The sequence below is a fragment of the Oryctolagus cuniculus genome, chromosome 11 (genome assembly GCF_051225735.1).
Source record: "Oryctolagus cuniculus isolate XC-2025 breed Fujian yellow rabbit chromosome 11, ASM5122573v1, whole genome shotgun sequence".
NCBI lineage: Eukaryota > Metazoa > Chordata > Mammalia > Lagomorpha > Leporidae > Oryctolagus > Oryctolagus cuniculus.
Window position 1 is genome coordinate 113,609,643 of NC_142877.1, and position 6,705 is coordinate 113,616,347.

General features: G+C 54.5%; 1 long non-coding RNA gene across 1 annotated transcript; it reads right to left on the minus strand.

Moving 5' to 3' along the window:
* Nucleotides 1-264: 264 nt before the first annotated feature.
* Nucleotides 265-2,551, minus strand: LOC108176679 (uncharacterized). Its single transcript, XR_001793398.4, has 2 exons — nucleotides 2,397-2,551; nucleotides 265-703 (listed from the first exon to the last, which is right to left on the minus strand). It is a non-coding gene; the product is annotated as an uncharacterized LOC108176679 (long non-coding RNA).
* Nucleotides 2,552-6,705: the final 4,154 nt, after the last annotated feature.

A 6,705-nucleotide genomic window follows, 5' to 3' on the forward strand; every position in this document is an offset into this window, starting at 1 on the left:
TTCACTCCCCAAATGGCCTCAAAGGCCAGGAGCCTGGAACTCCGTGTGGGTCTCCCACTTGGGTGCAGGGACCCAAGCACTTGGGCCATCTTCCACTGCTTTTCCAGGTCATTAGCGGGGAGCTGGATTGGAAGTGGAGCAGCCGGGACTCAAACTGGCGTCCATACAGGACACTGGCACTACAGCCCCGTAGATTTAAGCTGTGCCACAACGCTGGCTTCCTACGCAGCTTAACAATCACAAAACAGACACCAGGGTGCAAACTGAACTCTTAAAACCACAGCAAACTTTATGTGTTCAATGCTTTCCTGCCCCGAGCCCCAGTATTAATTCTGAGGCTAGCCGCGTGTGGTGTGTGCATCGCCATCCTCCGCCGCGGAGGAGGGAACCGAGGCTGAGACGCAGCTCCTCGAGGCACCGACGTCTCCAGCCGTGCGCTGACCTGGAGCACGCACGAGGGAGGCTTCTGGCTTGGTGCCAGATGACCTTGGCCGTCTCCAGGCCAGAGGCCGGCTTCCACATCTCGGCGCCTCTCTCTCCTTCCAGCCTGTAATTTCGATTTCTCCACCGTCCTGTGTCTCACACACAGCTCCTGCACATTGCACAGGTGGTGAGTGGCTCCTCGCTGGAGGGACTGTTCCAGGCTCCACGTTTATGACTGCAGAGACGACTGGGAGATCCCCACTCTCACAGAGCTTATATTCTAGGAAGGGGCAGAGATAAAGAGCAAGAAGAATGTTAGGTGGTGGCAAGGGCTACTCACGGAAGCAAGACAGGATGATGCGATGGATGGGAGTGGGGAGAGCAGAGAAGCCTTCTGCTCTCGGAGGGCGCTGGTTCGAGTCCCGGCTGCTCCACTTCCGGTCCAGCTCCCTGCTAATGTGCCTGGGAAAACAGCAGAACATGACCCAAGTGCCTGAGTGCCTGCACTGATGTGGAAGACCCAAAAGAAGCTCCTGGCTCCTGGTTCCTGATTCCTGGCTTCTGCCTGGCCCAGTCCTGGCGTTGCGGCCATTTGGGGAATGAACCAGTAGAAGGAAGAGTCTCTCTCTCTCTCTCTCTCTCTCTCTCTAACTCTGCCTTTCAAATAAGTAAAAGAAATCTTAAAAAAAAAATTTATTGGGGTAGACACTGTGGCATAGTAGGCGAAGCTTCTACCTGCACTGCAGACATCCCATGTGGACGCCAGTTCGAGTCCCGGCTGCTCCTCTTCAGATCCAGCTCATGGCCTGGGAAAGCAGTAGAAGATGGCACAAGTGCTTGGGAGACTCGGAAGAAGCTCCTGTCTCCCTGCTTCAGATCGGCTCAGCTCTGGCCACTGCAGCCATCTGGGGAGTGAACCAGCAGATGGAAGACCTCTCTCTCTGTTTCTCCCTCTCTCTGTCTGTAACTCTTCCTCTCAAATAAATAAAATTTTTCAAAAATTATTTATTTGTTTGCAAAGCAGAGCTACAAAGAGAGAGGTGGGGGAAAAAGGGGGACAGAAAGAGAGAAACGGAGAGATCTTCCACCTGCTGGTTTACTCTCTAAATGGCTGCAAAGATCAGGTCTGGGCCAAGCTGAAACCAGGAGCCTGGAACTCCATCTGGGTCCCCGACACGGGTGCAGGGACCGAAGCACTTGGGCCATCTTGCACTGCCTTCCCAGGTGCATTAGCAGGGAGCTGGACGGGAAGCCGGGCAGCCAGGACACAAACTGGCCCTCCGATATGCGATGCTGGCTTTGTAGGCAGTGGCTCAACGCGCTGCACCACAACAACGCCCCTAAGAGGGTCACGTGTAAGCTCAGAGCTGAATGAGGTGTCAGCCAGAGAAAGACACAGCGGAAGAGCACTCCCGGAAGAGAGAAGAACATAGAGCAAGGCCCTGAGGGGGCCCTAGCTCATGAGACCCTTCCCCCTGGGTGTGGCTTATCAGAGGCAGCCCTGGCTTCAGTGCTGTGCTGGGGGGAGACAGGACAAGGCGTGGCCTCCCAGCTTCCGGGCTCAGGACCCCTCCCCTCTCCCCACCCATAGCAGCCCATTTTCTCTGGACTCTACCTGGCACCTGGAGTCGGCTCCCACCCCCAACCCTGGGGGAAGTGAACAATTCCTTTGAGATTCTACAGTGGCACTGTCCCATGCCCTACTGGCTCTGCCCCAGAATTTGACAACCCTGTATCAGATTTTCACCTCCCTCCTAGACGAGGGGCTGTGTGGGAGCTGGACTCTCTCTCATGACGAGAGGGCTGCTCCAGTTTGCTTGTTGAGCTCCCCAGCATTTTGCCTGTCTCTGGGTCTCAGGAGTGGAGCCGAGTTCAACCAGCGCAGGGCAAGGCAGGGGAAACAGGCACTTGGCTAGCAGCTGGGCAGGGCAAGGCAGACCTGGGAGGGGCTAGCAGACCCGGGAGGGGCTCACCCGCCACTAGCACAGGCCGTCTCTTCCTGGAACCGGAATCCTGGGGCCAACACGCAGAGCCCGTCTGTTGATGTGCTGAGTCACAGGGCTCCCCCTGGACTGGTCGGACTGGTTGGCCGCCCTGCGGACAGTCTGGGGCACGGCTGTCACCTTGCACGTGACAGCTCTTGCTTTACCGAGTCCACGTCTTCCGGTGTTGTGATGCTCCTTGTTGGGGGGGGGGGGGAGGGGCTGTCCTCCAGCTGTGCACCAAGAACGCAGCATGGGAAAGTATTTGGGCGTCTTTGAGACTGAAGATGTCTTGGTGCAAACATTTGTAAAGGTGCGTACCTGGTTGGTATCTGCCCTGCGAACAGAATTCTAGCTTGCAGATCATTTTCCTTCAGATTTTTGTAGCTATTCGGTCCCCTGCCAGTGTCCCCAGTGACTTCAGTGCCGAGGCGTTACTCCCTTGCCAACATCAAGCACTGGATGGCTGTACTCTCTGCGTGCCGCTGACTTACGGCTTTGCTGTCGACACGTGGGCACGTTCCTTCCCTCTCAGCGCAATGCTAAGAAGTGAATCGGCAGCTCTGCGTGCAGGCGGGCCTGTCCGCTCGGAGCGCCGCGGCAGGGGGATCCTCGGGCTGTTTCTGGAAGACCCAGGCTGCCAGTGTTCGCAAGTCTTTGCTCTAAGCCATCCTCTCCCGCCCCCTCCCTGGAAGGTAAGGGTTTGGTTGCCAGAGTTCCAGAGAACAAGCCGGGAGCCGGGGCTGGGCGGGTAGGTGTGGTGGGGTCCTGGCACTGAGCATTTGATTCCCTGTGTCATGTGTATACTCAGGTCTTTACCTGTGCCGGCATCCCCCAACCCAGAGAACCTATTGTACCCCCCTGAGAACCTTCTAGACTTCTGGGGGGCGCGGCAGGATCAGTGGTGGGGTGAGAGGGCACCGAGGTCTCTCACGGCTTCCTAAATAGCTCCCCCCTAACCCGCCTTTCCTATTTTAGCACCCATCCCCCCCGCACCCCCTCGCTCACCAAGGGACCTGCACTGCCGGCCTCTTTGTTTTTGGCCGCGTGAATCATGGCGGCGTGGGGCCCAGCCTTCCCAGGCCTGCTCGTCCGTCACCCCCCAACTTCTCCTCCTGCGGCTGTCCTCTCCCATCCTGTTTTTCCCAACATTGTGGGTTTTTGTCTCTCTGTTTTTAAAATTCCTCTTCTAGAAGTTCTAGTGGGGTTTCGGAGGGGGGAGGGCCCAAATTGGATTCACATGTTCAGTCTGCCACTGTAACCCGAACTCTGCCCTGAAACTCAAATCCAGCCCGCCGCTGGAAGTCTGCAGGGCGAGCTCTCCCTGGTCGCGGAGAACTCAAGAAGTCAGCTGATTACACCCACGGTGCTCCAGCTGACCACCCGGTGCTCCAGGGCCTCTGGGGACACAGAGGTGTGGAGGCCAGGGTGCCCCTGCTCTTGGATGGCAGAGAAGCAGAAGACACGGCCGCTGAGCCTACACTGACAAGGCCACTGTCCCACACCCAGGATCACAAGGCGCTGTGGCACAGTGGGTAAAGACACCATCTGTGGCGCCGGCATCCCACGTGGGCGCCGGTTCAAGTCCGGCTGCTCCACCTTGAAGCCAGCTCCCTGCTAATGCATCTGGGAAAGCAATGGAAAATGGCCCGAGTGCTTGGGCCCCTGCACCTACATGGGAAACCCGAAAGAAACTCCTGGCTCCTGGCTCCTGGCTTCAGATCAGCCCAGCTCCAGCTGTTGCGGCCATTTTGGGAGTGAACCAGAAGATGAAGACCTCTCTCTCTCTCTGTAACTCTGCCTTTCAAATAAGTAAATCAAACTTTAAAAATAATGATCATGAAAAGATGATTTGTTGAACTGGCCCCTCAGGACACGGTCCCCTGTTCCGTGTGATGGACAGGGCGTGATGTGGGAACTAACTTGGTTGCCCTCGAGGGGACGGAGGTCGCATCTAGAAAATGCACTTGTGCAACTGTGACAGCTGCAGGTGAATGCGCCGTTCTCCGTGGAACACCACGTGTACTCGAGACAACAACCGTGAGAGGAACATCACAGGTCTCCAGGTCTGAGTCTCCCCAGCTGCTTTCTTGAAAAGGAACACAGCGAGCCTGTCACCTTCAGAAAACAACAGACAGCGTTGGTCGCCAATGAGAAAATACGAGCTTTCAAGCATAAAGTAAAACACTGGAAATTTTACACAACAGATCTGACAGCTTTCAATGCTAAAGAATTTCTGGTGAGAACAGTGGCGGCCTTTTTTTTTTTTTCTTTTTAAAAGGTTTATTTATTTGCTTGAAAGGCAGAGTTACAGAGAGGCAGACAGAGAGAGAGAGAGATAGAGAGAGAGAGAGAGAGGTCTTCCATCCGCTGGTTCACTCCCCAGATGGCCGTGACAGCTGGAGCTGCACCTATCTGAAGCCAGTATCCAGGAGCTTCCTTGGAGTCTCCCATGCGGGTACAAGGGCCCAAGGACTTGGGCCATCGTCCACTGCTTTCCCAGGCCATAGCAGAGAGCTGGATTGGAAGTGGAGCAGCCGGGACTAGAACCAGCACCCATATGGGAGGCCGGCGCTGTAGGTGGCGGCTTTACCTGCTATGCTACAGCACCAGCCCCAGTGGTAGCCTTAATGACAGAGATTTTTCCCCATTCTACAACACTACGCGATGGGTCGATGTTCGGAAGATTTGCGTGAGCCAGTGACTCCGACACCTTAACCTCGTGCACGAGGTCGAGGTGTGATGCTGCAAACTCCCGCTGCAGGAACTCTTCCTTCTGGACGTGAGAAGTCTGGATCGCCAGCACCACCAGTGGGGCTGGCCTGCAGCACGTGCTCCAGGGGGTGGGAGCGCGACGTTCCAGCCAAAGTTCCCGGATGCTGAAACCGTATTCCATACTGCAAGTCACCTTTGAGAGACGCCTTGTGGTGCAGCGGGTTAAGGCCCCAGCTTGCAGTGCCAGCGTCCCATATGGGTGATGGTTCGAGTCCCGGCTGCTCCACTTCCCATCTAGCTCCCTGCTATGGCCTGGGAAAGCAGTAGAAGATGGCCCAAGTCCTTGGGCCCCTGCACCCATGAGGGAGACCCAGAAGAAGCTCCTGGCTCCTGGCTTCAGACTAGCGCAGCTCCAGCCATTGCGGCCATCTGGGAAGTGAACCAGCAGATGGAAGACCTCTCTCTCTCTGGCTCTACCTCTCTCTGTAACTCTTTCACATAAATAAAATAAATCTTAAAAAAAAAAAAAAAGAAGAAAGAAACGCCCACTTGTTGAATTTTGGTGTAGTATCAGAGAAGGCTGCTGCAAAGTCTGAGAGGCCGTTGGGCAGCGCTCATTTCCAGGCACGGATTTGGGGAGGGCCTGCTTTCTACATAAGCATCAGCACCGCACGTGGCAACTGACTACAGAGCAAAGATGAGAATCGAGTTGTTTGCTGCTTAAACCAGATAACAACACCTTTCTTTCTTTCTTTCTTTCTTTCTTTCTTTCTTTCTTTCTTTCTTTCTTTCTTTCTTTCTTTTCTTTCTTTTCTTTCTTTTCTTTCTTTTCTTTCTTTTCTTTCTTTTCTTTTCTTTCTTTCACAGGCAGAGTGGACAGTGAGAGAGAGACAGAGAGAAAGGTCTTCCTTTTGCTGTTGGTTCACCCTCCAATGGCCACCACGGCCGGCCCACCGCACTGATCCGATGACAGGAGCCAGGTGCTTCTCCTGGTCTCCCATGGGGTGCAGGGCCCAAGTACTTGGGCCATCCTCCTCTGCACTCCCTGGCCACAGCAGAGAGCTGGCCTGGAAGAGGGGCAACCGGGACAGAATCCAGCGCCCCGACCGGGACTAGAACCCGGTGTGCCGGCGCCGCAAGGCGGAGGGTTAGCCTAGTGAGCCGCTGCGCCGGCCACAACACGTTTCTTAAAAACACTGCCAACCTTCCTCACCAGTTCTCTTTGTCTTGGGAAATTTCACTGTTTTTCACAAAAGTACTCACAGATGATAGGTTTACTATTTTTCATTTTCATTAATAAATAAATAATTTGTAAATAGTCTCACTCTTATTATCTAATATGGTATGCTTCAATAGATATAATCCACAAGTTCTCTGGTAGGCTCACATAATTTTTTTTTTTTAAGATTTGCTTATTTATCTTGAAAGTCAGAGTTACAGAGAGAGAAGAGAGAGAGCTCTTCCATCTACTGGCTCACTTCACAGATAGCACCCAAGGCCAGCACGGGGCCAGGTTGAAGCCAGGAGCTTCTTCTTAGTCTCCTACAGGGGGTAGGGGTCCAAACACTTGGGCCATCTTCCACTG